This window comes from Salvelinus fontinalis, chromosome 27, assembly GCF_029448725.1.
Source record: "Salvelinus fontinalis isolate EN_2023a chromosome 27, ASM2944872v1, whole genome shotgun sequence".
Lineage (NCBI taxonomy): Eukaryota > Metazoa > Chordata > Actinopteri > Salmoniformes > Salmonidae > Salvelinus > Salvelinus fontinalis.
The window spans coordinates 42,678,149-42,700,422 of record NC_074691.1 but is presented as its reverse complement, the minus strand read 5'-3'; positions in this window follow the sequence as shown (position 1 = coordinate 42,700,422).

Genomic DNA, 22,274 nt, shown 5'->3' with positions numbered 1-22,274 from the left:
GGTGGTAGATGTCTAGTCTCCCTTATGGCTCTAATCTGATAGTGGTAGTGGGGTGGTAGATGTCTAGTCTCCCTTATGGCTCTAATCTGATAGTGGTAGTGGGTTGGTAGATGTCTAGTCTCCCTTATGGCTCTAATTTGATAGTGGTATTGGGGTGGTAGATGTCTAGTCTCCCTTATGGCTCTAATCTGATAGTGGTAGTGGGGTGGTAGATGTCTAGTCTCCCTTGTGGCTCTAATCTGATAGTGGTAGTGGGGTGGTAGATGTCTAGTCTCCATTATGGCTCTAATCTGATAGTGGTAGTGGGGTGGTAGATGTCTAGTCTCCCTTATGGCTCTAATCTGATAGTGGGGTGGTGGATGTCTTGTCTCCTTTATGACTCTAATCTGATAGTGGTAATGGGGTGGTAGATGTCTAGTCTCCCTTATGGCTCTAATCTGATAGTGGTAGTGGGGTGGTAGATGTCTAGTCTCCCTTATGGCTATAATCTGGTAGTGGTAGTGGGGTGGTAGATGTCTAGTCTCCCTTATGGCTCTAATCTGATAGTGGTAGTGTGGTGGTAGATGTCTAGTCTCCCTTGTGGCTCTAATCTAATAGTGGTAATGGGGTGGTAGATGTCTAGTCTCCCTTATGGCTCTAATCTGATAGTGGTAATGGGGTGTTAGATGTCTAGTCTCCCTTGTGGCTCTAATCTGATAGTGGTAGTGGGGTGGTAGATGTCTAGTCTCCATTATGGCTCTAATCTGATAGTGGTAGTGGGGTGGTAGATGTCTAGTCTCCCTTATGGCTCTAATCTGATAGTGGTAGTGGGTTGGTAGATGCCTATCTCCCTTATGGCTCTAATCTGATAGTGGTAGTGGGGTGGTAGATGTCTAGTCTCCATTATGGCTCTAATCTGATAGTGGTAGTGGGGTGGTAGATGTCTAGTCTCCCTTATGGCTCTAATCTGATAGTGGTAGTGGGGTGGTAGATGTCTAGTCTCCATTATGGCTCTAATCTGATAGTGGTAGTGGGGTGGTAGATGTCTAGTCTCCCTTATGGCTCTAATCTGATAGTGGGGTGGTAGATGTCTAGTCTCCTTTATGACTCTAATCTGATAGTGGTAGTGGGGTGGTAGATGTCTAGTCTCCATTATGGCTCTAATCTGATAGTGGTAGTGTGGTGGTAGATGTCTAGTCTCCCTTGTGGCTCTAATCTGATAGTCGTAGTGGGGTGGTAGATGTCTAGTCTCCCTTATGGCTCTAATCTGATAGTGGTAATGGGGTGGTAGATGTTTAGTCTCCCTTATGTCTCTAATCTGATAGTGGTAATGGGGTGGTAGATGTCTAGTCTCCCTTATGGTTCTAATCTGATTGTGGGTGGTAGATGTCTAGTCTCACTTATGGCTCTAATCTGATAGTGGTAGTGGGTTGGTAGATGTCTAGTCTCCCTTATGGCTCTAATTTGATAGTGGTAGTGTTGTGGTAGATGTCTAGTCTCCCTTGTGGCTCTAATCTGGTAGTGGTATTTGGGTGGTAGATGTCTAGTCTCCCTTGTGGCTCTAATCTGATAGTGGTAGTGGGGTGGTAGATGTCTAGTCTCCATTATGGCTCTAATATGATATTGGTAGTGGGGTGGTAGATGTCTATTCTCCCTTATGGCTCTAATCTGGTAGTGGTAGTGGGGTGGTAGATGTCTAGTCTCCCTTATGGCTCTAATCTGATAGTGGTAGTGTGGTGGTAGATGTCTAGTCTCCCTTGTGGCTCTAATCTGATAGTGGTAGTGGGGTGGTAGATGTCTAGTCTCCATTATGGCTCTAATTTGATAGTGCTATTGGGGTTGTAGATTTCTAGTCTCCCTTGTGGCTCTAATCTGATAGTGGTAGTGGGGTGGTAGATGTCTAGTCTCCCTTATGGCTCTAATCTGATAGTGGGGTGGTAGATGTCTAGTCTCCCTTATGGCTCTAATCTGATAGTGGTAGTGGGTTGGTAGATGCCTATCTCCCTTATGGCTCTAATCTGATAGTGGTAGTGGGGTGGTAGATGTCTAGTCTCCATTATGGCTCTAATCTGATAGTGGTAGTGGGGTGGTAGATGTCTAGTCTCCCTTATGGCTCTAATCTGATAGTGGTAGTGGGGTGGTAGATGTCTAGTCTCCATTATGGCTCTAATCTGATAGTGGTAGTGGGGTGGTAGATGTCTAGTCTCCCTTATGGCTCTAATCTGATAGTGGGGTGGTAGATGTCTAGTCTCCTTTATGACTCTAATCTGATAGTGGTAGTGGGGTGGTAGATGTCTAGTCTCCATTATGGCTCTAATCTGATAGTGGTAGTGTGGTGGTAGATGTCTAGTCTCCCTTGTGGCTCTAATCTGATAGTCGTAGTGGGGTGGTAGATGTCTAGTCTCCCTTATGGCTCTAATCTGATAGTGGTAATGGGGTGGTAGATGTTTAGTCTCCCTTATGTCTCTAATCTGATAGTGGTAATGGGGTGGTAGATGTCTAGTCTCCCTTATGGTTCTAATCTGATTGTGGGTGGTAGATGTCTAGTCTCACTTATGGCTCTAATCTGATAGTGGTAGTGGGTTGGTAGATGTCTAGTCTCCCTTATGGCTATAATTTGATAGTGGTAGTGTTGTGGTAGATGTCTAGTCTCCCTTGTGGCTCTAATCTGGTAGTGGTATTTGGGTGGTAGATGTCTAGTCTCCCTTGTGGCTCTAATCTGATAGTGGTAGTGGGGTGGTAGATGTCTAGTCTCCATTATGGCTCTAATATGATATTGGTAGTGGGGTGGTAGATGTCTATTCTCCCTTATGGCTCTAATCTGGTAGTGGTAGTGGGGTGGTAGATGTCTAGTCTCCCTTATGGCTCTAATCTGATAGTGGTAGTGTGGTGGTAGATGTCTAGTCTCCCTTGTGGCTCTAATCTGATAGTGGTAGTGGGGTGGTAGATGTCTAGTCTCCATTATGGCTCTAATTTGATAGTGCTATTGGGGTTGTAGATTTCTAGTCTCCCTTGTGGCTCTAATCTGATAGTGGTAGTGGGGTGGTAGATGTCTAGTCTCCCTTATGGCTCTAATCTGATAGTGGGGTGGTAGATGTCTAGTCTCCGTTGTGGCTCTAATCTGATAATGGTAATGGGGTGGTAGATGTCTAGTCTCCCTTATGGCTCTAATCTGATAGTGGTAGTGGGGTGGTAGATGTCTAGTCTCCCTTATGGCTCTAATCTGATAGTGGTAGTGGGGTGGTAGATGTCTAGTCTCCCTTATGGCTATAATCTGGTAGTGGTAGTGGGGTGGTAAATGTCTAGTCTCCCTTGTGGCTCTAATCTGATAGTGGTAGTGGGGTGGTAGATGTCTAGTCTCCATTATGGCTCTAATCTGATAGTATTAGTGGGGTGGTAGATGTCTAGTCTCCCTTATGGCTCTAATCTGATAGTGGGGTGGTGGATGTCTTGTCTCCTTTATGGCTCTAATCTGATAGTGGTAATGGGGTGGTAGATGTCTAGTCTCCCTTATGGCTCTAATCTGATAGTGGTAGTGGGGTGGTAGATGTCTAGTCTCCCTTGTGGCTCTAATCTGATAGTGGTAATGGGGTGGTAGATGTCTAGTCTCCCTTATGGCTCTAATCTGATAGTGGTAATGGGGTGTTAGATGTCTAGTCTCCCTTGTGGCTCTAATCTGATAGTGGTAGTGGGGTGGTAGATGTCTAGTCTCCATTATGGCTCTAATCTGATAGTGGTAGTGGGGTGGTAGATGTCTAGTCTCCATTATGACTCTAATCTGATAGTGGTAGTGGGGTGGTAGATGTCTAGACTCCCTTATGGCTCTAATCTGGTAGTGGTAGTGGGGTGGTAGATGTCTAGTCTCCCTTATGGCTCTAATCTGATAGTGGTAGTGGGGTGGTAGATGTCTAGGCTCCCTTGTGGCTCTAATCTGATAGTGGTAGTGGGGTGGTAGATGTCTAGTCTCCATTATGGCTCTAATCTGATAGTGGTAGTGGGGTGGTAGATGTCTAGTCTCCCTTATGGCTCTAATCTGATAGTGGGGTGGTAGATGTCTAGTCTCCTTTATGACTCTAATCTGATAGTGGTAGTGGGGTGGTAGATGTCTAGTCTCCATTATGGCTCTAATCTGATAGTGGTAGTGTGGTGGTAGATGTCTAGTCTCCCTTGTGGCTCTAATCTGATAGTGGTAGTGGGGTGGTAGATGTCTAGTCTCCATTATGGCTCTAATCTGATAGTGGTAGTGGGGTGGTAGATGTCTAGCCTCCCTTATGGCTCTAATTTGATAGTGGTAATGGGGTGGTAGATGTCTAGTCTCCCTTATGGCTCTAATCTGATAGTGGGGTGGTAGATGTCTAGTCTCCCTTATGGCTCTAATCTGATAGTGGTAGTGGGGTGGTAGATGTCTAGTCTCCCTTATGGCTCTAATCTGATAGTGGTAGTGGGGTGGTAGATGTCTAGTCTCCCTTGTGAATCTAATCTGATAATGGTAGTGGGGTGGTAGATGTCTATTCTCCATTATGGCTCTAATCTGATAGTGGTAGTGGGGTGGTAGATGTCTAGTCTCCCGTATGGCTCTAATCTGATAGTGTGGTGGGGTGGTAGATGTCTAGTCTCCATTATGGCTCTAATCTGATAGTGGGGTGGTATATGTCTAGTCTCCATTATGGCTCTAATCTGATAGTGGTAGTGGGGTGGTAGATGTCTAGTCTCCCTTATGGCTATAATCTGGTAGTGGTAGTGGGGTGGTAGATGTCTAGTCTCCCTTATGGCTCTAATCTGATAGTGGTAGTGTGGTGGTAGATGTCTAGTCTCCCTTGTGGCTCTAATCTGATAGTGGTAATGGGGTGGTAGATGTCTAGTCTCCCTTATGGCTCTAATCTGATAGTGGTAATGGGGTGTTGGATGTCTAGTCTCCCTTGTGGCTCTAATCTGATAGTGGTAGTGGGGTGGTAGATGTCTAGTCTCCCTTATGGCTCTAATCCGGTAGTGGTAGTGGGTTGGTAGATGTCTAGTCTCCCTTATGGCTCTAATTTGATAGTGGTATTGGGGTGGTAGATGTCTAGTCTCCCTTATGGCTCTAATCTGATAGTGGTTGTGGGGTGGTAGATGTCTAGTCTCCATTATGGCTCTAATCTGATAGTGGTAGTGGGGTGGTAGATGTCTAGTCTCCCTTATGGCTCTAATCTGATAGTGGGGTGGTGGATGTCTTGTCTCCTTTATGACTCTAATCTGATAGTGGTAATGGGGTGGTAGATGTCTAGTCTCCCTTATGGCTCTAATCTGATAGTGGTAGTGGGGTGGTAGATGTCTAGTCTCCCTTATGGCTATAATCTGGTAGTGGTAGTGGGGTGGTAGATGTCTAGTCTCCCTTATGGCTCTAATCTGGTAGTGGTAGTGTGGTGGTAGATGTCTAGTCTCCCTTGTGGCTCTAATCTGATAGTGGTAATGGGGTGGTAGATGTCTAGTCTCCCTTATGGCTCTAATCTGATAGTGGTAATGGAGTGTTAGATGTCTAGTCTCCATTATGGCTCTAATCTGATAGTGGTAGTGGGGTGGTAGATGTCTAGTCTCCCTTATGGCTCTAATCTGATAGTGGTAGTGGGTTGGTAGATGCCTATCTCCCTTATGGCTCTAATCTGATAGTGGTAGTGGGGTGGTAGATGTCTAGTCTCCATTATGGCTCTAATCTGATAGTGGTAGTGGGGTGGTAGATGTCTAGTCTCCCTTATGGCTCTAATCTGATAGTGGTAGTGGGGTGGTAGATGTCTAGTCTCCATTATGGCTCTAATCTGATAGTGGTAGTGGGGTGGTAGATGTCTAGTCTCCCTTATGGCTCTAATCTGATAGTGGGGTGGTAGATGTCTAGTCTCCTTTATGACTCTAATCTGATAGTGGTAGTGGGGTGGTAGATGTCTAGTCTCCATTATGGCTCTAATCTGATAGTGGTAGTGTGGTGGTAGATGTCTAGTCTCCCTTGTGGCTCTAATCTGATAGTCGTAGTGGGGTGGTAGATGTCTAGTCTCCCTTATGGCTCTAATTTGATAGTGGTAGTGGGGTGGTAGATGTCTAGTCTCCCTTATGGCTCTAATCTGATAGTGGTAATGGGGTGGTAGATGTTTAGTCTCCCTTATGTCTCTAATCTGATAGTGGTAATGGGGTGGTAGATGTCTAGTCTCCCTTATGGTTCTAATCTGATTGTGGGTGGTAGATGTCTAGTCTCACTTATGGCTCTAATCTGATAGTGGTAGTGGGTTGGTAGATGTCTAGTCTCCCTTATGGCTATAATTTGATAGTGGTAGTGTTGTGGTAGATGTCTAGTCTCCCTTGTGGCTCTAATCTGGTAGTGGTATTTGGGTGGTAGATGTCTAGTCTCCCTTGTGGCTCTAATCTGATAGTGGTAGTGGGGTGGTAGATGTCTAGTCTCCATTATGGCTCTAATATGATATTGGTAGTGGGGTGGTAGATGTCTAGTCTCCCTTATGGCTCTAATCTGGTAGTGGTAGTGGGGTGGTAGATGTCTAGTCTCCCTTATGGCTCTAATCTGATAGTGGTAGTGTGGTGGTAGATGTCTAGTCTCCCTTGTGGCTCTAATCTGATAGTGGTTGTGGGGTGGTAGATGTCTAGTCTCCATTATGGCTCTAATCTGATAGTGGTAGTGGGGTGGTAGATGTCTAGTCTCCCTTATGGCTCTAATCTGATAGTGGGGTGGTGGATGTCTTGTCTCCTTTATGACTCTAATCTGATAGTGGTAATGGGGTGGTAGATGTCTAGTCTCCCTTATGGCTCTAATCTGATAGTGGTAGTGGGGTGGTAGATGTCTAGTCTCCCTTATGGCTATAATCTGGTAGTGGTAGTGGGGTGGTAGATGTCTAGTCTCCCTTATGGCTCTAATCTGATAGTGGTAGTGGGTTGGTAGATGCCTATCTCCCTTATGGCTCTAATCTGATAGTGGTAGTGGGGTGGTAGATGTCTAGTCTCCATTATGGCTCTAATCTGATAGTGGTAGTGGGGTGGTAGATGTCTAGTCTCCCTTATGGCTCTAATCTGATAGTGGTAGTGGGGTGGTAGATGTCTAGTCTCCATTATGGCTCTAATCTGATAGTGGTAGTGGGGTGGTAGATGTCTAGTCTCCCTTATGGCTCTAATCTGATAGTGGTAGTGGGGTGGTAGATGTCTAGTCTCCATTATGGCTCTAATCTGATAGTGGTAGTGTGGTGGTAGATGTCTAGTCTCCCTTGTGGCTCTAATCTGATAGTCGTAGTGGGGTGGTAGATGTCTAGTCTCCCTTATGGCTCTAATTTGATAGTGGTAGTGGGGTGGTAGATGTCTAGTCTCCCTTATGGCTCTAATCTGATAGTGGTAATGGGGTGGTAGATGTTTAGTCTCCCTTATGTCTCTAATCTGATAGTGGTAATGGGGTGGTAGATGTCTAGTCTCCCTTATGGTTCTAATCTGATTGTGGGTGGTAGATGTCTAGTCTCACTTATGGCTCTAATCTGATAGTGGTAGTGGGTTGGTAGATGTCTAGTCTCCCTTATGGCTATAATTTGATAGTGGTAGTGTTGTGGTAGATGTCTAGTCTCCCTTGTGGCTCTAATCTGGTAGTGGTATTTGGGTGGTAGATGTCTAGTCTCCCTTGTGGCTCTAATCTGATATTGGTAGTGGGGTGGTAGATGTCTAGTCTCCATTATGGCTCTAATATGATATTGGTAGTGGGGTGGTAGATGTCTAGTCTCCCTTATGGCTCTAATCTGGTAGTGGTAGTGGGGTGGTAGATGTCTAGTCTCCCTTATGGCTCTAATCTGATAGTGGTAGTGTGGTGGTAGATGTCTAGTCTCCCTTGTGGCTCTAATCTGATAGTGGTAGTGGGGTGGTAGATGTCTAGTCTCCCTTATGGCTCTAATCTGATAGTGGGGTGGTAGATGTCTAGTCTCCTGTATGACTCTAATCTGATAGTGGTAGTGGGGTGGTAGATGTCTAGTCTCCATTATGGCTCTAATCTGATAGTGGTAGTGTGGTGGTAGATGTCTAGTCTCCCTTGTGGCTCTAATCTGATAGTGGTAGTGGGGTGGTAGATGTCTAGTCTCCATTATGGCTCTAATCTGATAGTGGTAGTGGGGTGGTAGATGTCTAGTCTCCCTTATGGCTCTAATTTGATAGTGTTAGTGGGGTGGTAGATGTCTAGCCTCCCTTATGGCTCTAATTTGATAGTGGTAATGGGGTGGTAGATGTCTAGTCTCCCTTATGGCTCTAATCTGATAGTGGGGTGGTAGATGTCTAGTCTCCCTTATGGCTCTAATCTGATAGTGGTAGTGGGGTGGTAGATGTCTAGTCTCCCTTATGGCTCTAATCTGATAGTGGTAGTGGGGTGGTAGATGTCTAGTCTCCCTTGTGAATCTAATCTGATAATGGTAGTGGGGTGGTAGATGTCTATTCTCCATTATGGCTCTAATCTGATAGTGGTAGTGGGGTGGTAGATGTCTAGTCTCCCGTATGGCTCTAATCTGATAGTGGGGTGGGGTGGTAGATGTCTAGTCTCCATTATGGCTCTAATCTGATAGTGGGGTGGTATATGTCTAGTCTCCATTATGGCTCTAATCTGATAGTGGTAGTGGGGTGGTAGATGTCTAGTCTCCCTTATGGCTATAATCTGGTAGTGGTAGTGGGGTGGTAGATGTCTAGTCTCCCTTATGGCTCTAATCTGATAGTGGTAGTGTGGTGGTAGATGTCTAGTCTCCCTTGTGGCTCTAATCTGATAGTGGTAATGGGGTGGTAGATGTCTAGTCTCCCTTATGGCTCTAATCTGATAGTGGTAATGGGGTGTTGGATGTCTAGTCTCCCTTGTGGCTCTAATCTGATAGTGGTAGTGGGGTGGTAGATGTCTAGTCTCCCTTATGGCTCTAATCCGGTAGTGGTAGTGCGTTGGTAGATGTCTAGTCTCCCTTATGGCTCTAATTTGATAGTGGTATTGGGGTGGTAGATGTCTAGTCTCCCTTATGGCTCTAATCTGATAGTGGTTGTGGGGTGGTAGATGTCTAGTCTCCATTATGGCTCTAATCTGATAGTGGTAGTGGGGTGGTAGATGTCTAGTCTCCCTTATGGCTCTAATCTGATAGTGGGGTGGTGGATGTCTTGTCTCCTTTATGACTCTAATCTGATAGTGGTAATGGGGTGGTAGATGTCTAGTCTCCCTTATGGCTCTAATCTGATAGTGGTAGTGGGGTGGTAGATGTCTAGTCTCCCTTATGGCTATAATCTGGTAGTGGTAGTGGGGTGGTAGATGTCTAGTCTCCCTTATGGCTCTAATCTGATAGTGGTAGTGTGGTGGTAGATGTCTAGTCTCCCTTGTGGCTCTAATCTGATAGTGGTAATGGGGTGGTAGATGTCTAGTCTCCCTTATGGCTCTAATCTGATAGTGGTAATGGGGTGTTAGATGTCTAGTCTCCCTTGTGGCTCTAATCTGATAGTGGTAGTGGGGTGGTAGATGTCTAGTCTCCATTATGGCTCTAATCTGATGGTGGTAGTGGGGTGGTAGATGTCTAGTCTCCCTTATGGCTCTAATCTGATAGTGGTAGTGGGTTGGTAGATGCCTATCTCCCTTATGGCTCTAATCTGATAGTGGTAGTGGGGTGGTAGATGTCTAGTCTCCATTATGGCTCTAATCTGATAGTGGTAGTGGGGTGGTAGATGTCTAGTCTCCCTTATGGCTCTAATCTGATAGTGGTAGTGGGGTGGTAGATGTCTAGTCTCCATTATGGCTCTAATCTGATAGTGGTAGTGGGGTGGTAGATGTCTAGTCTCCCTTATGGCTCTAATCTGATAGTGGGGTGGTAGATGTCTAGTCTCCTTTATGACTCTAATCTGATAGTGGTAGTGGGGTGGTAGATGTCTAGTCTCCATTATGGCTCTAATCTGATAGTGGTAGTGTGGTGGTAGATGTCTAGTCTCCCTTGTGGCTCTAATCTGATAGTCGTAGTGGGGTGGTAGATGTCTAGTCTCCCTTATGGCTCTAATTTGATAGTGGTAGTGGGGTGGTAGATGTCTAGTCTCCCTTATGGCTCTAATCTGATAGTGGTAATGGGGTGGTAGATGTTTAGTCTCCCTTATGTCTCTAATCTGATAGTGGTAATGGGGTGGTAGATGTCTAGTCTCCCTTATGGTTCTAATCTGATTGTGGGTGGTAGATGTCTAGTCTCACTTATGGCTCAAATCTGATAGTGGTAGTGGGTTGGTAGATGTCTAGTCTCCCTTATGGCTATAATTTGATAGTGGTAGTGTTGTGGTAGATGTCTAGTCTCCCTTGTGGCTCTAATCTGGTAGTGGTATTTGGGTGGTAGATGTCTAGTCTCCCTTGTGGCTCTAATCTGATAGTGGTAGTGGGGTGGTAGATGTCTAGTCTCCATTATGGCTCTAATATGATATTGGTAGTGGGGTGGTAGATGTCTAGTCTCCCTTATGGCTCTAATCTGGTAGTGGTAGTGGGGTGGTAGATGTCTAGTCTCCCTTATGGCTCTAATCTGATAGTGGTAGTGTGGTGGTAGATGTCTAGTCTCCCTTGTGGCTCTAATCTGATAGTGGTAGTGGGGTGGTAGATGTCTAGTCTCCATTATGGCTCTAATTTGATAGTGCTATTGGGGTTGTAGATTTCTAGTCTCCCTTGTGGCTCTAATCTGATAGTGGTAGTGTGGTGGTAGATGTCTAGTCTCCCTTGTGGCTCTAATCTGATAGTGGTAATTGGGTGGTAGATGTCTAGTCTCCCTTATGGCTCTAATCTGATAGTGGTAATGGGGTGTTAGATGTCTAGTCTCCCTTGTGGCTCTAATCTGATAGTGGTAGTGGGGTGGTAGATGTCTAGTCTCCATTATGGCTATAATCTGATAGTGGTAGTGGGGTGGTAGATGTCTAGTCTCCCTTATGGCTCTAATCTGATAGTGGTAGTGGGTTGGTAGATGCCTATCTCCCTTATGGCTCTAATCTGATAGTGGTAGTGGGGTGGTAGATGTCTAGTCTCCATTATGGCTCTAATCTGATAGTGGTAGTGGGGTGGTAGATGTCTAGTCTCCCTTATGGCTCTAATCTGATAGTGGTAGTGGGGTGGTAGATGTCTAGTCTCCATTATGGCTCTAATCTGATAGTGGTAGTGGGGTGGTAGATGTCTAGTCTCCCTTATGGCTCTAATCTGATAGTGGGGTGGTAGATGTCTAGTCTCCTTTATGACTCTAATCTGATAGTGGTAGTGGGGTGGTAGATGTCTAGTCTCCATTATGGCTCTAATCTGATAGTGGTAGTGTGGTGGTAGATGTCTAGTCTCCCTTGTGGCTCTAATCTGATAGTCGTAGTGGGGTGGTAGATGTCTATTCTCCCTTATGGCTCTAATTTGATAGTGGTAGTGGGGTGGTAGATGTCTAGTCTCCCTTATGGCTCTAATCTGATAGTGGTAATGGGGTGGTAGATGTTTAGTCTCCCTTATGTCTCTAATCTGATAGTGGTAATGGGGTGGTAGATGTCTAGTCTCCCTTATGGTTCTAATCTGATTGTGGGTGGTAGATGTCTAGTCTCACTTATGGCTCTAATCTGATAGTGGTAGTGGGTTGGTAGATGTCTAGTCTCCCTTATGGCTATAATTTGATAGTGGTAGTGTTGTGGTAGATGTCTAGTCTCCCTTGTGGCTCTAATCTGGTAGTGGTATTTGGGTGGTAGATGTCTAGTCTCCCTTGTGGCTCTAATCTGATAGTGGTAGTGGGGTGGTAGATGTCTAGTCTCCATTATGGCTCTAATATGATATTGGTAGTGGGGTGGTAGATGTCTAGTCTCCCTTATGGCTCTAATCTGGTAGTGGTAGTGGGGTGGTAGATGTCTAGTCTCCCTTATGGCTCTAATCTGATAGTGGTAGTGTGGTGGTAGATGTCTAGTCTCCCTTGTGGCTCTAATCTGATAGTGGTAGTGGGTTGGTAGATGTCTAGTCTCCATTATGGCTCTAATTTGATAGTGCTATTGGGGTTGTAGATTTCTAGTCTCCCTTGTGGCTCTAATCTGATAGTGGTAGTGGGGTGGTAGATGTCTAGTCTCCCTTATGGCTCTAATCTGATAGTGGGGTGGTAGATGTCTAGTCTCCCTTATGGCTCTAATCTGATAGTGGTATTGGAGTGGTAGATGTCTAGTCTCCCTTATGGCTCTAATCTGGTAGTGGTAGTGGGGAGGTAGATGTCTAGTCTCCCTTATGGCTCTAATCTGATAGTGGTAGTGGGTTGGTAGATGTCTAGTCTCCCTTATGGCTCTAATTTGATAGTGGTATTGGGGTGGTAGATGTCTAGTCTCCCTTATGGCTCTAATCTGATAGTGGTAGTGGGGTGGTAGTTGTCTAGTCTCCCTTGTGGCTCTAATCTGATAGTGGTAGTGGGGTGGTAGATGTCTAGTCTCCATTATGGCTCTAATCTGATAGTGGTAGTGGGGTGGTAGATGTCTAGTCTCCCTTATGGCTCTAATCGGATAGTGGGGTGGTAGATGTCTAGTCTCCATTATGGCTCTAATCTGATAGTGGTAGTGGGGTGGAAGATGTCTAGTCTCCTTTATGACTCTAATCTGATAGTGGTAGTGGGGTGGTAGATGTCTAGTCTCCATTATGGCTCTAATCTGATAGTGGGGTGGTGGATGTCTTGTCTCCTTTATGACTCTAATCTGATAGTGGTAATGGGGTGGTAGATGTCTAGTCTCCGTTGTGGCTCTAATCTGATAGTGGGGTGGTGGATGTCTTGTCTCCTTTATGACTCTAATCTGGTAGTGATAGTAGGGTGGTAGATGTCTAGTCTCCCTTATGGCTCTAATCTGGTAGTGGTAGTGGGGTGGTAGATGTCTAGTCTCCCTTATGGCTCTAATCTGATAGTGGTAGTGGGGTGGTAGATGTCTAATCTCCCTTATGGCTATAATCTGGTAGTGGTAGTGGGGTGGTAGATGTCTAGTCTCCCTTATGGCTCTAATCTGATAGTGGTAGTGTGGTGGTAGATGTCTAGTCTCCCTTGTGGCTCTAATCTGATAGTGGTAATGGGGTGGTAGATGTCTAGTCTCCCTTATGGCTCTAATCTGATAGTGGTAATGGGGTGTTAGATGTCTAGTCTCCCTTGTGGCTCTAATCTGATAGTGGTAGTGGGGTGGTAGATGTCTAGTCTCCATTATGGCTCTAATCTGATAGTGGTAGTGGGGTGGTAGATGTCTAGTCTCCCTTGTGGCTCTAATCTGATAGTGGTAGTGGGGTGGTAGATGTCTAGTCTCCATTATGGCTCTAATCTGATAGTGGTAGTGGGGTGGTAGATGTCTAGTCTCCCTTATGGCTCTAATCTGATAGTGGGGTGGTGGATGTCTTGTCTCCTTTATGACTCTAATCTGATAGTGGTAATGGGGTGGTAGATGTCTAGTCTCCCTTATGGCTCTAATCTGATAGTGGTAGTGGGGTGGTAGATGTCTAGTCTCCCTTGTGGCTCTAATCTGATAGTGGTAATGGGGTGGTAGATGTCTAGTCTCCCTTATGGCTCTAATCTGATAGTGGTAATGGGGTGTTAGATGTCTAGTCTCCCTTGTGGCTCTAATCTGATAGTGGTAGTGGGGTGGTAGATGTCTAGTCTCCATTATGGCTCTAATCTGATAGTGGTAGTGGGGTGGTAGATGTCTAGTCTCCATTATGACTCTAATCTGATGGTGGTAGTGGGGTGGTAGATGTCTAGACTCCCTTATGGCTCTAATCTGGTAGTGGTAGTGGGGTGGTAGATGTCTAGTCTCCCTTATGGCTCTAATCTGATAGTGGTAGTGGGGTGGTAGATGTCTAGGCTCCCTTGTGGCTCTAATCTGATAGTGGTAGTGGGGTGGTAGATGTCTAGTCTCCATTATGGCTCTAATCTGATAGTGGTAGTGGGGTGGTAGATGTCTAGTCTCCCTTATGGCTCTAATCTGATAGTGGGGTGGTAGATGTCTAGTCTCCTTTATGACTCTAATCTGATAGTGGTAGTGGGGTGGTAGATGTCTAGTCTCCATTATGGCTCTAATCTGATAGTGGTAGTGTGGTGGTAGATGTCTAGTCTCCTTTGTGGCTCTAATCTGATAGTGGTAGTGGGGTGGTAGATGTCTAGTCTCCATTATGGCTCTAATCTGATAGTGGTAGTGGGGTGGTAGATGTCTAGTCTCCCTTATGGCTCTAATTTGATAGTGTTAGTGGGGTGGTAGATGTCTAGCCTCCCTTATGGCTCTAATTTGATAGTGGTAATGGGGTGGTAGATGTCTAGTCTCCCTTATGGCTCTAATCTGATAGTGGGGTGGTAGATGTCTAGTCTCCCTTATGGCTCTAATCTGATAGTGGTAGTGGGGTGGTAGATGTCTAGTCTCCCTTATGGCTCTAATTTGATAGTGGTAGTGGGGTGGTAGATGTCTAGTCTCCCTAATGGCTCTAATCTGGTAGTGGTAGTGGGGTGGTAGATGTCTAGTCTCCCTTATGGCTCTTATTTGATAGTGGTAGTGGGGTGGTAGATGTCTAGTCTCCCTTATGGCTCTAATCTTGTAGTGGTAGTGGGGTGGTAGATGTCTAGTCTCCCGTATGGCTCTAATCTGATAGTGGGGTGGGGTGGTAGATGTCTAGTCTCCATTATGGCTCTAATCTGATAGTGGGGTGGTGGATGTCTTGTCTCCTTTATGACTCTAATCTGATATTGGTAATGGGGTGGTAGATGTCTAGTCTCCCTTATGGCTCTAATCTGATAGTGGTAGTGGGGTGGTAGCTGTCTAGTCTCCCTTATGGCTCTAAATTTATAGTGGTAGTGGGGTGGTAGATGTCTAGTCTCCCTTATGGCTCTAATCTGGTAGTGGTAGTGGGGTGGTAGATGTCTAGTCTCCCTTATGGCTCTAATCTGATAGTGGTAGTGTGGTGGTAGATGTCTAGTCTCCCTTGTGGCTCTAATCTGATAGTGGTAGTGGGGTGGTAGATGTCTAGTCTCCATTATGGCTCTAATCTGATAGTGGTAGTTGGGTGGTAGATGTCTAGTCTCCCTTATGGCTCTAATTTGATAGTGGTAGTGGGGTGGTAGATGTCTAGCCTCCCTTATGGCTCTAATTTGATAGTGGTAATGGGGTGGTAGATGTCTAGTCTCCCTTATGGCTCTAATCTGATAGTGGGGTGGAAGATGTCTAGTCTCCTTTATGACTCTAATCTGATAGTGGTAGTGGGGTGGTAGATGTCTAGTCTCCATTATGGCTCTAATCTGATAGTGGTAGTGTGGTGGTAGATGTCTAGTCTCCCTTGTGGCTCTAATCTGATAGTGGTAGTGGGGTGGTAGATGTCTAGTCTCCATTATGGCTCTAATCTGATAGTGGTAGTGGGGTGGTAGATGTCTAGTCTCCCTTATGGCTCTAATTTGATAGTGTTAGTGGGGTGGTAGATGTCTAGCCTCCCTTATGGCTCTAATTTGATAGTGGTAATGGGGTGGTAAATGTCTAGTCTCCCTTATGGCTCTAATCTGATAGTGGGGTGGTAGATGTCTAGTCTCCCTTGTGGCTCTAATCTGATAGTGGGGTGGTAGATGTCTAGTCTCCCTTATGGCTCTAATCTGATAGTGGTAGTGGGGTGGTAGATGTCTAGTCTCCATTATGGCTCTAATTTGATAGTGCTATTGGGGTTGTAGATTTCTAGTCTCCCTTGTGGCTCTAATCTGATAGTGGTAGTGGGGTGGTAGATGTCTAGTCTCCCTTATGGCTCTAATCTGATAGTGGGGTGGTAGATGTCTAGTCTCCCTTATGGCTCTAATCTGATAGTGGTAGTGGGGTGGTAGATGTCTAGTCTCCCTTATGGCTCTAATCTGGTAGTGGTAGTGGGGTGGTAGATGTCTAGTCTCCCTTATGGCTCTAATCTGATAGTGGTAGTGGGTTGGTAGATGTCTAGTCTCCCTTATGGCTCTAATTTGATAGTGGTATTGGGGTGGTAGATGTCTAGTCTCCCTTATGGCTCTAATCTGATAGTGGTAGTGGGGTGGTAGATGTCTAGTCTCCCTTGTGGCTCTAATCTGATAGTGGTAGTGGGGTGGTAGATGTCTAGTCTCCCTTGTGGCTCTAATCTGATAGTGGTAGTGGGGTGGTAGATGTCTAGTCTCCATTATGGCTCTAATCTGATAGTGGAAGTGTGGTGGTAGATGTCTAGTCTCCCTTATGGCTCTAATTTGATAGTGTTAGTGGGGTGGTAGATGTCTAGCCTCCCTTATGGCTCTAATTTGATAGTGGTAATGGGGTGGTAGATGTCTAGTCTCCCTTATGGCTCTAATCTGATAGTGGGGTGGTAGATGTCTAGTCTCCCTTATGGCTCTTATTTGATAGTGGTAGTGGGGTGGTAGATGTCTAGTCTCCCTTATGGCTCTAATCTTGTAGTGGTAGTGGGGTGGTAGATGTCTAGTCTCCCTTATGGCTCTAATCTGATAGTGGTAGTGGGGTGGTAGATGTCTAGTCTCCCTTGTGAATCTAATCTGATAATGGTAGTGGGGTGGTAGATGTCTATTCTCCATTATGGCTCTAATCTGATAGTGGTAGTGGGGTGGTAGATGTCTAGTCTCCCGTATAGCTCTAATCTGATAGTGGGGTGGGGTGGTAGATGTCTATTCTCCATTATGTCTCTAATCTGATAGTGGGGTGGTGGATGTCTTGTCTCCTTTATGACTCTAATCTGATATTGGTAATGGGGTGGTAGATGTCTAGTCTCCCTTTTGGCTCTAATCTGATAGTGGTAGTGGGGTGGTAGCTGTCTAGTCTCCCTTATGGCTCTAAATTTATAGTGGTAGTGGGGTGGTAGATGTCTAGTCTCCCTTATGGCTCTAATCTGGTAGTGGTAGTGGGGTGGTAGATGTATAGTCTCCCTTATGGCTCTAATCTGATAGTGGTAGTGTGGTGGTAGATGTCTAGTCTCCCTTGTGGCTCTAATCTGATAGTGGTAGTGGGGTGGTAGATGTCTATTCTCCATTATGGCTCTAATCTGATAGTGGTAGTGTGGTGGTAGATGTCTAGTCTCCCTTGTGGCTCTAATCTGATAGTGGTAGTGGGGTGGTAGATGTCTAGTCTCCATTATGGCTCTACTCTGATAGTGGTAGTGGGGTGGTAGATGTCTAGTCTCCCTTATGGCTCTAATTTGATAGTGTTAGTGGGGTGGTAGATGTCTAGCCTCCCTTATGGCTCTAATTTGATAGTGGTAATGGGGTGGTAGATGTCTAGTCTCCCTTATGGCTCTAATCTGATAGTGGGGTGGTAGATGTCTAGTCTCCCTTATGGCTCTAATCTGATAGTGGTAGTGGGGTGGTAGATGTCTAGTCTCCCTTATGGCTCTAATTTGATAGTGGTAGTGGGGTGGTAGATGTCTAGTCTCCCTTATGGCTCTAATTTGATAGTGGTAATGGGGTGGTAGATGTCTAGTCTCCCTTATGGCTCTAATCTGATAGTGGGGTGGTAGATGTCTAGTCTCCCTTATGGCTCTAATCTGATAGTGGTAGTGGGGTGGTAGATGTCTAGTCTCCCTTATGGCTCTAATTTGATAGTGGTAGTGGGGTGGTAGATGTCTAGTCTCCCTAATGGCTCTAATCTGGTAGTGGTAGTGGGGTGGTAGATGTCTAGTCTCCCTTATGGCTCTTATTTGACAGTGGTAGTGGGGTGGTAGATGTCTAGTCTCCCTTATGGCTCTAATCTTGTAGTGGTAGTGGGGTGGTAGATGTCTAGTCTCCCTTATGGCTCTAATCTGATAGTGGTAGTGGGGTGGTAGATGTCTAGTCTCCCTTGTGAATCTAATCTGATAATGGTAGTGGGGTGGTAGATGTCTATTCTCCATTATGGCTCTAATCTGATAGTGGTAGTGGGGTGGTAGATGTCTAGTCTCCAGTATGGCTCTAATCTGATAGTGGGGTGGGGTGGTAGATGTCTATTCTCCATTATGTCTCTAATCTGATAGTGGGGTGGTGGATGTCTTGTCTCCTTTATGACTCTAATCTGATATTGGTAATGGGGTGGTAGATGTCTAGTCTCCCTTATGGCTCTAATCTGATAGTGGTAGTGGGGTGGTAGCTGTCTAGTCTCCCTTATGGCTCTAAATTTATAGTGGTAGTTGGGTGGTAGATGTCTAGTCTCCCTTATGGCTCTAATCTGGTAGTGGTAGTGGGGTGGTAGATGTCTAGTCTCCCTTATGGCTCTAATCTGATAGTGGTAGTGTGGTGGTAGATGTCTAGTCTCCCTTGTGGCTCTAATCTGATAGTGGTAGTGGGGTGGTAGATGTCTAGTCTCCATTATGGCTCTAATCTGATAGTGGTAGTGTGGTGGTAGATGTCTAGTCTCCCTTGTGGCTCTAATCTGATAGTGGTAGTGGGGTGGTAGATGTCTAGTCTCCATTATGGCTCTAATCTGATAGTGGTAGTGGGGTGGTAGATGTCTAGTCTCCCTTATGGCTCTAATTTGATAGTGTTAGTGGGGTGGTAGATGTCTAGCCTCCCTTATGGCTCTAATTTGATAGTGGTAATTGGGTGGTAGATGTCTAGTCTCCCTTATGGCTCTAATCTGATAGTGGGGTGGTAGATGTCTAGTCTCCCTTATGGCTCTAATCTGATAGTGGTAGTGGGGTGGTAGATGTCTAGTCTCCCTTATGGCTCTAATTTGATAGTGGTAGTGGGGTGGTAGATGTCTAGTCTCCCTAATGGCTCTAATCTGGTAGTGGTAGTGGGGTGGTAGATGTCTAGTCTCCCTTATGGCTCTTATTTGATAGTGGTAGTGGGGTGGTAGATGTCTAGTCTCCCTTATGGCTCTAATCTTGTAGTGGTAGTGGGGTGGTAGATGTCTAGTCTCCCTTATGGCTCTAATCTGATAGTGGTAGTGGGGTGGTAGATGTCTAGTCTCCCTTGTGAATCTAATCTGATAATGGTAGTGGGGTGGTAGATGTCTATTCTCCATTATGGCTCTAATCTGATAGTGCTAGTGGGGTGGTAGATGTCTAGTCTCCGGTATGGCTCTAATCTGATAGTGGGGTGGGGTGGTAGATGTCTAGTCTCCATTATGGCTCTAATCTGATAGTGGGGTGGTGGATGTCTTGTCTCCTTTATGACTCTAATCTGATATTGGTAATGGGGTGGTAGATGTCTAGTCTCCATTATGGCTCTAATCTGATAGTGGTAGTGGGGTGGTAGCTGTCTAGTCTCCCTTATGGCTCTAAATTTATAGTGGTAGTGGTGTGGTAGATGTCTAGTCTCCCTTATGGCTCTAATCTGGTAGTGGTAGTGGGGTGGTAGATGTCTAGTCTCCCTTATGGCTCTAATCTGATAGTGGTAGTGTGGTGGTAGATGTCTAGTCTCCCTTGTGGCTCTAATCTGATAGTGGTAGTGGGGTGGTAGATGTCTAGTCTCCCTTATGGCTCTAATCTGATAGTGGTAGTGGGGTGGTAGCTGTCTAGTCTCCCTTATGGCTCTAAATTTATAGTGGTAGTGGGGTGGTAGATGTCTAGTCTCCCTTATGGCTCTAATCTGGTAGTGGTAGTGGGGTGGTAGATGTCTAGTCTCCCTTATGGCTCTAATCTGATAGTGGTAGTGTGGTGGTAGATGTCTAGTCTCCCTTGTGGCTCTAATCTGATAGTGGTAGTGGGGTGGTAGATGTCTAGTCTCCATTATGGCTCTAATCTGATAGTGGTAGTGGGGTGGTAGATGTCTAGTCTCCCTTATGGCTCTAATTTGATAGTGGTAGTGGGGTGGTAGATGTCTAGCCTCCCTTATGGCTCTAATTTGATAGTGGTAATGGGGTGGTAGATGTCTAGTCTCCCTTATGGCTCTAATCTGATAGTGGGGTGGAAGATGTCTAGTCTCCTTTATGACTCTAATCTGATAGTGGTAGTGGGGTGGTAGATGTCTAGTCTCCATTATGGCTCTAATCTGATAGTGGTAGTGTGGTGGTAGATGTCTAGTCTCCCTTGTGGCTCTAATCTGATAGTGGTAGTGGGGTGGTAGATGTCTAGTCTCCATTATGGCTCTAATCTGATAGTGGTAGTGGGGTGGTAGATGTCTAGTCTCCCTTATGGCTCTAATTTGATAGTGTTAGTGGGGTGGTAGATGTCTAGCCTCCCTTATGGCTCTAATTTGATAGTGGTAATGGGGTGGTAAATGTCTAGTCTCCCTTGTGGCTCTAATCTGATAGTGGGGTGGTAGATGTCTAGTCTCCCTTATGGCTCTAATCTGATAGTGGTAGTGGGGTGGTAGATGTCTAGTCTCCATTATGGCTCTAATTTGATAGTGCTATTGGGGTTGTAGATTTCTAGTCTCCCTTGTGGCTCTAATCTGATAGTGGTAGTGGGGTGGTAGATGTCTAGTCTCCCTTATGGCTCTAATCTGATAGTGGGGTGGTAGATGTCTAGTCTCCCTTATGGCTCTAATCTGATAGTGGTAGTGGGGTGGTAGATGTCTAGTCTCCCTTATGGCTCTAATCTGGTAGTGGTAGTGGGGTGGTAGATGTCTAGTCTCCCTTATGGCTCTAATCTGATAGTGGTGGTGGGTTGGTAGATGTCTAGTCTCCCTTATGGCTCTAATTTGATAGTGGTATTGGGGTGGTAGATGTCTAGTCTCCCTTATGGCTCTAATCTGATAGTGGTAGTGGGGTGGTAGATGTCTAGTCTCCCTTGTGGCTCTAATCTGATAGTGGTAGTGGGGTGGTAGATGTCTAGTCTCCCTTATGGCTCTAATTTGATAGTGGTAATGGGGTGGTAGATGTCTAGTCTCCCTTATGGCTCTAATCTGATAGTGGGGTGGTAGATGTCTAGTCTCCCTTATGGCTCTAATCTGATAGTGGTAGTGGGGTGGTAGATGTCTAGTCTCCCTTATGGCTCTAATTTGATAGTGGTAGTGGGGTGGTAGATGTCTAGTCTCCCTTATGGCTCTAATTTGATAGTGGTAATGGGGTGGTAGATGTCTAGTCTCCCTTATGGCTCTAATCTGATAGTGGGGTGGTAGATGTCTAGTCTCACTTATGGCTCTAATCTGATAGTGATTGTGGGGTGGTAGATGTCTAGTCTCCCTTATGGCTCTAATCTGATAGTGGTAGTGGGGTGGTAGATGTCTAGTCTCCCTTATGGCTCTAATTTGATAGTGGTAGTGGGGTGGTAGATGTCTAGTCTCCCTAATGGCTCTAATCTGGTAGTGGTAGTGGGGTGGTAGATGTCTAGTCTCCCTTATGGCTCTTATTTGATAGTGGTAGTGGGGTGGTAGATGTCTAGTCTCCCTTATGGCTCTAATCTTGTAGTGGTAGTGGGGTGGTAGATGTCTAGTCTCCCTTATGGCTCTAATCTGATAGTGGTAGTGGGGTGGTAGATGTCTAGTCTCCCTTGTGAATCTAATCTGATAATGGTAGTGGGGTGGTAGATGTCTATTCTCCATTATGGCTCTAATCTGATAGTGGTAGTGGGGTGGTAGATGTCTAGTCTCCCGTATGGCTCTAATCTGATAGTGGGGTGGGGTGGTAGATGTCTAGTCTCCATTATGTCTCTAATCTGATAGTGGGGTGGTGGATGTCTTGTCTCCTTTATGACTCTAATCTGATATTGGTAATGGGGTGGTAGATGTCTAGTCTCCCTTATGGCTCTAATCTGATAGTGGTAGTGGGGTGGTAGCTGTCTAGTCTCCCTTATGGCTCTAAATTTATAGTGGTAGTGGGGTGGTAGATGTCTAGTCTCCCTTATGGCTCTAATCTGGTAGTGGTAGTGGGGTGGTAGATGTCTAGTCTCCATTATGGCTCTAATCTGATAGTGGTAGTGTGGTGGTAGATGTCTAGTCTCCCTTGTGGCTCTAATCTGATAGTGGTAGTGGGGTGGTAGATGTCTAGTCTCCATTATGGCTCTAATCTGATAGTGGTAGTGGGGTGGTAGATGTCTAGTCTCCCTTATGGCTCTAATTTGATAGTGTTAGTGGGGTGGTAGATGTCTAGCCTCCCTTATGGCTCTAATTTGATAGTGGTAATGGGGTGGTAGATGTCTAGTCTCCCTTATGGCTCTAATCTGATAGTGGGGTGGTAGATGTCTAGTCTCCCTTATGGCTCTAATCTGATAGTGGTAGTGGGGTGGTAGATGTCTAGTCTCCCTAATGGCTCTAATTTGATAGTGGTAGTGGGGTGGTAGATGTCTAGTCTCCCTAATGGCTCTAATCTGGTAGTGGTAGTGGGGTGGTAGATGTCTAGTCTCCCTTATGGCTCTTATTTGATAGTGGTAGTGGGGTGGTAGATGTCTAGTCTCCCTTATGGCTCTAATCTTGTAGTGGTAGTGG